The sequence below is a fragment of the Zerene cesonia genome, chromosome 15 (genome assembly GCF_012273895.1).
Source record: "Zerene cesonia ecotype Mississippi chromosome 15, Zerene_cesonia_1.1, whole genome shotgun sequence".
NCBI lineage: Eukaryota > Metazoa > Arthropoda > Insecta > Lepidoptera > Pieridae > Zerene > Zerene cesonia.
In genome coordinates this window covers 5,006,269-5,016,344 of record NC_052116.1, presented here as the reverse complement: position 1 = coordinate 5,016,344, position 10,076 = coordinate 5,006,269, and the positions used below count along the sequence as shown (strand labels likewise).

The window sequence follows — 10,076 nt, the reverse complement described above, 5'->3', positions numbered from 1 at the left end:
AATATGAAAAACAAAATTGTTTTCGTTTGCAATAGAAGATTAATCTGACAGTTACACAATCATGTAAGTATAAAGGAGATATTTTATGAACGTGAGTGGCCATATTGAACGTGCCTATCCCAATTTCATGCTAATTAAAATAAATACAATATCTTCCATACCGGAACTTAAATAGATTAATTAAATATTAATTGATCGCATTAAGACAACGTTCATTACATAGTACAATATAATATACAAAAAGCTTTCTTATATTGCGTATATTAACCATCATTATTATCATCAAACATTTCTGTATCTTTCGGTGAATCTTAATCGAAATAAAATGATGTTTGAATGATAATAGCAAAAATATTACTGTTTAGTCATAATAGTTGCATTACGAAATGAAGTCCTTTATTTTATTCAGTTGATGCCAGTTACATCGCATTATTTTTTTATTACTCAACTACTGCTAACTATAAAATAACTCCCACCAGGATATACATAAATTATTTACGCTTAGCGTAAGCATAATCATTGATAATAGCTTACAAATTAAAATCAAATTCCTTACGTGTGTAGGTACAATAGTCATTGAGTAATCTCGTTCACGGTCAAGGCTATCGCAATTCGTAATATCAATTATTGCTAACATTGTATGTATTTTTTATGAATAATTTGTATTTATTAATGATTTTATGATGAGATATATCTTTTCTTTTAATAGTTATATTTAACTACTTTGGTCCACCCGGCTTCGCCCGTGGTTTGCCCTTGTAGAGCTTATTGTCTCTTCGGGTACTCGTACATATCTAATGGTGAAAGATTTGTTGAAATAGTGCCAGTAGTTCCTGAGATTTGAGTATTCAACAAACAACTTTATCGATCGCTACCTAGCGATAAGGCCGCCCTTTGCGAATTTAATTTAAGTTTCTTTTGTTCGACTGCTTATTTTTGAATTTTTTACGCAATAAAGAATTTTCATTTTCATTTCATTTCATTTTCAACTTTTTAGCCTTATATATTAGTACGTACTATTGATTTTGAGGCTTTTATATCCGCAATTTCCATAGCCTAGCTTTCGATTATACTTTGAAAGGAACCAACAACAAGAATGCAACAACTTAAACTTAAGTCCTGAATTCAAATTAAAATTTATGACGCCATTTACTTCAAATTCCAGGCTAGGCAAAATGTTTATATACTAACTTCAAACGATTATAAAATTTTTATCATAAATCAGTAAATTCCTCATCCATTTCTATATATTTTTACTTCATTACTTCTTAATTACATTCCCACGCTTCAAAACTTTCAATAAACTTTAACTTCCTTTGTAAGTACCTCTCCGATATTCCTTCAACTATTTTTCCGTTGTCCTTCAATAGTAATTAAACGCATGAAGCATGCAGTAAGGCTCAGGCTCGACCTTGACCCTAGGCTGCCTACGGAGGTTCCATAATTGAGGTGCAAGTCAATTTTCCACCGTGATCACGATTTTCATGCGGGCACGTTGCGTTCATTACCCGATGATATCATAACCTATCCATTCCTCCTATATACGATTATATTTTAATAGATTTTTTGTATTTCTTTATTTCCAATTGAAAAATTATGGTTCTAATAAACTATAGATACAAAAAGAATAAAGAAATCAACTCGTTTTTTATTCCTTCGAATACTACATAGTGACATGTATATAACATAGTAATGCAATCATTAATGGAAGCACAACTAAATTATATAAGATACATAATATAAACAGCAGGTACGACGTTATTTTTATACCGTAATCTTATAAGCATATTCCGTAATAGCAACTTGTTATATTTATACGTTTCATTAAAATTATGCCTTCGGATATTTGCAAACATATTTAGAGCTCCATTATTCAATTAGTGCTTTACGAGGCCGATGAAAAGGTAAACATTTATAGTATCTATTATGTTCATATTTATTAGCAGTTGAATGACCGTTATGAATAATGTGTACCTTTGTGGCCAATCAGACTCGCGATTTATAAATATTCAATTTCATTTTGATTTATATAAGTAATTTTATGGTATACGATTACAGAGGGAAACAAATAAACCGTTTTAGTTTTAGCTGGAACAATTGTAAGACAAATCCGAAATATCAATTTGATTTTTTTTTTCTCTATATCATAAATTACCATTGGATATTGTATGGATTATAGTCAAAAAACTTTACTCATCGAAATTAGTCATTACAATTAGTAGTATATTTTAAAAATAATTTAATCTTTCAAAGCCCTATTTGGATGACAATGAATATAAACTGGTTTAATGCATACCAATATAAAAAGTTGAAAAGTTTGTTTTGCTTTCATAACTCTCTCTAATATATGGTTGGACAATGAGACCCTAGAAAGGTGGATTGTTTTTATCACAGAAATCACATAGGAACGGGAGCGATACGGAGAAATCCCCGGGACTGCATATCCTTTACTTTAACTACGCGAGCGTAGCTCTGAACTAAAACCAGTAATAATTATATGCACATATTGCATAGGTGATAAAATTTAAAGATAATTTCGAGTAGCGAAGTGTCGTAATACTGTTATTTATGAGTTTTTAGTGGTACGAAATTGGATTGGTTTAATCAATGTGCCGCAAATCACCTAGTTTAGAAACCGTCATGGGCAGAAGGCCGCAGATCATATCTCGATCATCCGGCGATTCTCAACTTCCATTGAGTAACAGATTAGTTTTAACAATGTACTTTCCTATTGTATCATTTAATTATATGGAATACAGATAAGAAACTTTTAATTCTCTAGTAAGTGAACTTGCTTCATGTGATAATGAATCAATAATTGATACTATAATAGCCATGTGTTAATTTAATTATGTGTGTTTCTTTAAAAATTATTCATAATTCAAGAGATTGCCTTAATATAACAGACCTTTCTTTAATTTTCACTTGTATTAATCATTTTTTATTATTGGAATATACAACGAAAAGGATAAAAAAACTATTAAAAATAACTGTTTTTTTATTCTACCTATCAAATCTTGATACAACGGGAGATAATTGCCGAATCAATTTGTTTATTTCACCAAATAGCTCCATCAAATATGCTAAAATAATGATTACTTTATGACTTACTCCGTTGTATTTTACTAAACATTTAGCTGTCTTCAAGATGAGAAATGACTCATCAGTGTTGATTGCAATTTTAGAGAAAAAAACTATAAAATTACGTATTCACATCCTCTATAAATGATTTTGCATATCATCATTCGTATATAGAACAAAACACTCGAGGTAATTATTCCTCTGCCTTAATTAAGACGTATTACTAAAGAAAAACACCTTTTGTGTTTCTGCGCCATATGAGACAGAACATCCTTATTTAGTATATCTACAATTACAATCGTGTTATCATATTTTTGTGAATTAAGGGTTCAGTGACCTTGCTTTGGGTATGACGTACCTATCCCATTTATGACTATGCGCGGTAATACCTAAATGTGCTTGAATGGTCACGCCTTACATCACGAACTATTGTAAGAAATTAGAACTATATAAATAGATATGTGTTTCATTATAATTCATTATAAAAAAAATATGAAACAATGCAAGTCAAAGACCGATAGTCCTCTAAGTACTGAATCGATTGAGGATGTTTTCGTAAAAAAAGCCCATGTTGATCGTATTTATTTTCATTGAAAAGCTTCTTTTCGTAAATTTTTAAAACAGTAATTGAAAAATGAGCAGTTTTAAGACAAGAAGTTTAGTATATTATCCGAAATGTTAAATATTAATGCAATTTTAGTAAGATCGCAAATCCCAGAAGCTCCGGTACAAGATAATATCAAATTCAATGAGTCGAGACCAATCTACCGAGAAAAGAAATCGATCGTTACTAAGAAATGTGTTCAACTATTAAAAGCAACTGCAAAAAAAATTGGTCATCAATCTAATCTATGATTTTTTCCCACATTTGCTTAACTTAGATTCTTATGGTGTGAATTGTTGCTTTAGCGGCATGTCAACTGTCCAAATATCAAGGCTCATGAGATCTACACATATCCTGGTAACAAACACACAGACAGCTAAGTCTTAGTAATAGGTATAATATTATGTTATCTGTGGTAATAGGGTCCCGTTTGACCCTTTAGGTAGAATAACTATTAGGTAAACTGTTCCTGGACTATGAAACCCGAAAATGCGTGTTAATAAAAGCAATATTAGTAATCAGGTACAAATGTTGAGGATGCAAGTGCAGGTGTACCTGTTCGTGCAAAGAATTATAACTTTATTGAAATTATTTAGGGAAAAACGGAGTCTTGGCATTGAACTTGGATTGTTAAGTCCTACTTGGCTGTTTTGCCAAATATGTCGAGTATTTGCATCTAAATACACTATGAATTTTAAACTAAACGGTATCCAATTTTGCAATATATTGAAAAATCTGTGTAGGTCTTTAGTGCTATGTAGAGAATGGCAACTAGAGAACAAATGGGGTTTTATAGATTTTTTATCAATGGTTATATGAATAAATAAAAATATATAGTCTGTAATGCATTTCTCTCGAAATTTAAGCGCGTTCTTCCCTACAAGCTAATTTGTTTATTTGGTTGTTTATATTTGTATCTGATTATTTACATTGACGTATAATGATAATAAAAAATTTATAAGGAAATTAAAATTTATGACTCCATAATAAGTTTTTAAATACGAAAATGAATTGAAGATAAACTTTAAATTAATAATTTTCGTTAAACAATTGAAATGTACTCACGTAGTTATATCACATTTTGCGCATTTGGCATTTTTACGATCGAGGTGATTTTCTCAGAAATGTTTGCATTTTGATGTACTTTATATATTTCCTACGAGATGAAACGCATCTTCCGTGGATGTCTCTCAGCCACTAAACGAACCTTCATAGTTTTCATACAAAGGTGATTTCATTGTTTCCAGCCTGTTGTGTAGTCCAGGCAATGGCATAAGACCGTGACCCAGTTATGAGTGAGAAGGTTATAATATACTTACATATATAACTGCTGATATATTACCATTATAGTGTCACAAAAATTATGCATTAAATTACAAGCAAATGTTACGGATCACAATTTTTCGACAGATTACAATAGCCCGGTTATAATCGAACGAATCGTATTTACAATTTTATAGTGATATATTAATAGATAGATATGAATATACCTATACTATAATTATATTGGTATAGGTATATGATTTTTTTGCACATAAAAAATAAAATAAGCAAAGATTTAAGTATATTTTAAAAAAGTAGATCCAAAACAAACAAAAAAATTATAATTCAATTTATTGATTGCCTCAAACTATACCTAAGGCAAGCTTATATTCTAAAATGGGAAACAACTGAAAAGGTCCATATTTATAAGTGCATACATAGATAAAATTATAACAACACCCAGCCTCATACAAGACACACATTTGTCTAATTTTTATACAAAACACCGAGTAAGGAAAAAATATGTAAATATATATTCATTTATGTCACTACAAGCAATTGGTCAAAATTAATAATAAATATATGTTAAATGTTTTGGGAATAGTTAACTGCGTCTACAGCTGCGTTTTTTATTTATCATGTTATTAGTTATTACTCCGTAGAGTGCTACCGTTAAAATAATAAAATACCTTATATATCGTATAAATCGCCTCACCATTTTTGAAAATAAAACTAAAAGCGTATAATAAATTGCGACACTTCGTATTATTCGCAATAAATAACTATCTAACGAAGCTTTGTGAAGGAACAAACTGGTTCACTCGCAATCGCCTTATTGAATATTGACGTCGCCTTATAAAATATCTCATGCCTTTTATTAAAGTGCAATCCTCAGAATGCAGGTTTAATAACAAAAATAGAACCAGTGGGATAAAAAGTGCAACACCCGCCACCTATGCACCTTGCTTTTTATATTTTGTGATATACAAACACACAAGTGCATCTCGACAGTGTATTCGCATTCCAACGTAATAGTCTGTAATCGTCCGCTGGTCGATTTGTTTGTGCTTTTTTTAATTACACCTATGATTGTTGTATATTAACATTCTTATACCACCCTGCTTAGATTTACTGAGGTCATGATAACTTCTCATTACCGTAGCGTTATTTATAGACCTATTAAGCAAAATAATTTAAACTTTCGATCAATCCGCTTGTCACTGACTTTGTTAAATTAAAAAGAAAAAACTTGCATGTTCTTTTGTTATCAGTTAGGATGTACGTAGCACGAAAATTAGGGCCAAATTAAAGAGTTACAATCTATCTACATTATCTTAATAAATATATATAACACAATAATTTATTAATAAGAATTTGTATGAAATTTGCTGTTTCTTTATTACGCTAAAACTCGAAAACTTGTGGATTGTGTCTAATAATGTTGGTTTTGATACATTCATAATAGTCCATGCATGGTTTGATAGTTAAGAAAAATAAATAAATAATGTTATGGTAGTATTAGGTTAGTAGTTCTTTACACATAAAAACACATATCGAATGAACGTTATAGATATCTACTAAAAAATTATTACCATCCAGCCAACCAACTAAACATAACTGCTAGCTTTGAAAACAGAAGCAATAAAACTCAATATTGATTATAAAGAGAATTCCACATACTCATATTTGTGTAATAATAAAAGAAAACAATGTACGAAATTCCGAAGAACAATATAAATGACACTTTGTAAAAATTAAATCAATGTAAATTAAAACATGACTTTAATTTTATTAATAAATGCCGTATTAACATTGCAATTTATTACACTTATTTTTATAACGCATAAAATTTTCTCGGATTGTAATTAATTGTAAGAACTTAAAAAAATATGATCTGTACCTTTAGAAAAATGAATTTTTGAAGTGGTTATACTTCTCTGATTCTTTAACCGAAACATTTTTAACTAAACCAGTTTAAGACCCAACAAGGGAAATTTGGAGTAGTTAAATAGATGTTATTATACATATAAACCTTTAAAGATTTAAGTATACATAGGGACAGAGAAAGTAACTTTGTTTTATACTATGTAGTGATTATACTAGTAATAGATAAATAGGATGTGTCTACCTGTAATATTTCAGATTTCGTTTAAGTCATAACCGTAGAGGTAAAGTATATAATTTTATATCATTTATATATAAAAATACTCTTCAATATATCGATGTATTATATCATGTATTTTGAAAATTTGGTAGAAAATGTTAAATAATACATACCTATTCGTGATTCGCTAACCACACAGCAATAACAAAACTGTCGTATTTTTTACTTTTATATTGTACAACTACCTTTTATGCACCGTAGCAGCCAGAGATCATGGTTTTATGATGGGTCCAGTAGTTTCTGATATTAGCGCGTTCAAATAAAGCAACTTTTAACCTTTATATAAATTTAATGTTATTGTAAGTAAAGATTTCATAATCTCGTTCATATTTCTTTGTAGAATATAGCTATAGATTCGCACTGTTTAATTAAAAAAACTTTCAACTGGAACTCCTATCTATCGGCAGAATTAACATGGACAGAACGGACAAGTGTGCATTTAAGGACTATCTTGTATCTTACAGTTGCTTTGAAATTCCTCATTGTGCTACAGGAACATACGTAACGGATCATTAATGTAATCTTGATCTTAGAGTTGCACTAAAGTATATGAGATACTGTTTAATTGAATGTTCGAATTGACGCTCGTTTATTTCATTGGAGAATGATAATAATTGTTAGTAAGATTGCGTACCAACGTAACTCTGGAGTTTAAGGTTTATCCTTTACTAGCTTTCCGCCCGCGGCTTCGGCCGCGTGGTATTCGGTTATATCGCTTTCATCTCCCTATTTCAACTCCTTATATGCAAAATTAAATGTACATTTTTCAATATTTCTGAGAGATTTTCTTAATATTTTTTTCCGTAAGAACCTTCTCCTAATAATAACACATACAAAAAAAAAAGAATTAGTGAAATCGGTCCAGCCATTCACGCGTGATGCCGTGACCAAGGAAAACGGGTTTCATTTTTATAAATATAGATGATATCTAAAACTATACTAAACGATATCAAAAACCTTATATAAAAATGTTTCTGAACTGTAGTATACAAACAATAAAAAGGAAACTGCAATAACCAAAAGGGAAAATACCTAATATTTTGAGTTCCTTGCTATGATTTGTAGGAATGTAAAGCAATTACTTAAAATGCCGAATGAAGTTCAAAAAAATGTTTGAAGATACCACGATTGATAGGAATGCGTTTGTATTTAATTTCATAGTAATATGAGTCTCTCTACAAACTTGATTGCTGATTATGATAAAATAACAATAGTGAGCTTTTCTTAAAAAAACACCAATACTTTTATAAACACTAGAGTGATAAGATTTTAATAGTTACCTAATTCACACTCATTGTATTTTTATTAATCTCTCTGTTCATGTATTATAGGACAAAAAAATATTAACCAACAAACTAAAATGTAATGGGTTGGTTGATAAAAACTATTTAGCTATGTTAATATATAATAAAACTCCCTCCCTAAAATAAGTCGCAAGACGATAGTCTAAGATATATTTTGCAATTTAAATATACAATCACATATTTTTTACTATGGTAACGTTTTTAAATCATATTAGCCGTTGATGTGTGATGCACATTGAAATTAAATTTTTCAAATAAATTTTAGCCTTGTTGCTAAGAACTAATAGTTATATATAGAATAAAAGTTTTATTTAAATTCGTCTAATAGTTTTTGCGTGAAAAATAGAGAACACACAGACATAGATATATTATATTATAGGGGTATTTTTTTAGTTTTTATTCAATATACATAATTGAATTGTACAGTTTTGTTGTATTATGTACTTAACTATTAGAAATTACACAATTGAAGTTTGGATACATATATAATATCCCTCACAGATTGTAAAATATATACGCTTAGAGATGTAAAAAAGAGTTTTCGACCGGATCTACCGAATGCACAAATTGATTAATATCGATCAAGATATTCGGAAGTGTTGTAGTGATGAGAAGAATCTTATACATAGATAGAGACTAGTAAGTGAGAACACATAAAAATACAGGCTAGGTAATCTTTCTTTTACAGAAACGTTATTTGGTCCTTCTTTGAATACAAACTTACTGATTCGCAGTGCCGCATAAGCCGCTAGTCCTACATACTTTAATAGATTTATTCATCTTGATAATACTAGCAAGATTTACTCCAATTAAAATTTATATTTATATTTTTAATAACGGAATACAGTTGTCAGTTGTTTAAGCAACAATATTGTATGTAAAATAATGTTAAGTAATGATTTTTTTTATAATAATGTATGTTGAGCGAATAAAAATATTTAAAAAGTGCCTATATTTTAATTAAGCTTGAGTTGATTATTTATAAAGCTTATCACTGGTTTGTCTAATTTTACTAGGTAGGTTTGAACTTTGAGGCTCGATCGTACAGAAAAAGCTTTAACCGATTAATTAAAGAACGTACCTACTTCTTCATGTCTTATGTTTTATTGTGGTTAATTTCATACCTAATTTTGTCTCACTTTGTTGTGTAGTTGTAAAGACAATCTTCTTAATAAAAAATTACAATAAATATGAAGAATTTATCGTAAAGGCTTTATAAAGTATATTTTCCGTCTCATACGTTTATTGGTAGTTTCAAAGCTTGCGCTTTTTAATCATTTCAATATGTTTTTATGTGTATCTATATTAAAGAAAATTTTTGACCTTAACAATAAAAATAGATGATCATTTTCATGCATTGGAAATATAAAGTCAAACTCGGCCAAAAATTTTGTTAATATTAAAGTAAAATGTTTGTGAATAATATCTTACCTTTTTTATTCCTTTTAATTGTTCCACACACAATTATTCTTAACTTAAAATTAAAATAAAAAAAAACAATCGCATATGACTTTCCCGCGTAAATGCTAGTTCGAAAATGGCGGGATGTTTTCGTGTAGGGGCTGCGTCCTTCCGTAGCGCACAAGGTCTCGGTAGAGTAATGTATGGACGCGCGCCGAAGATCCTCTTGCTTATATTCAACGTACGAACATAACAGATG

At 29.6% G+C, this 10,076-nt stretch overlaps 1 protein-coding gene across 1 annotated transcript in view; it reads right to left on the bottom strand.

Moving 5' to 3' along the window:
* LOC119832672 (serine-rich adhesin for platelets-like) overlaps window positions 1-10,076 on the bottom strand; it is a 19,935-nt gene extending 9,859 nt beyond the window's left edge. Inside the window, exon 1 of the mRNA XM_038356381.1 lies at window positions 9,848-10,076. The gene's annotated coding sequence lies outside the window, so the exon portion shown is untranslated. The remainder of the gene's footprint in view (window positions 1-9,847) is intronic.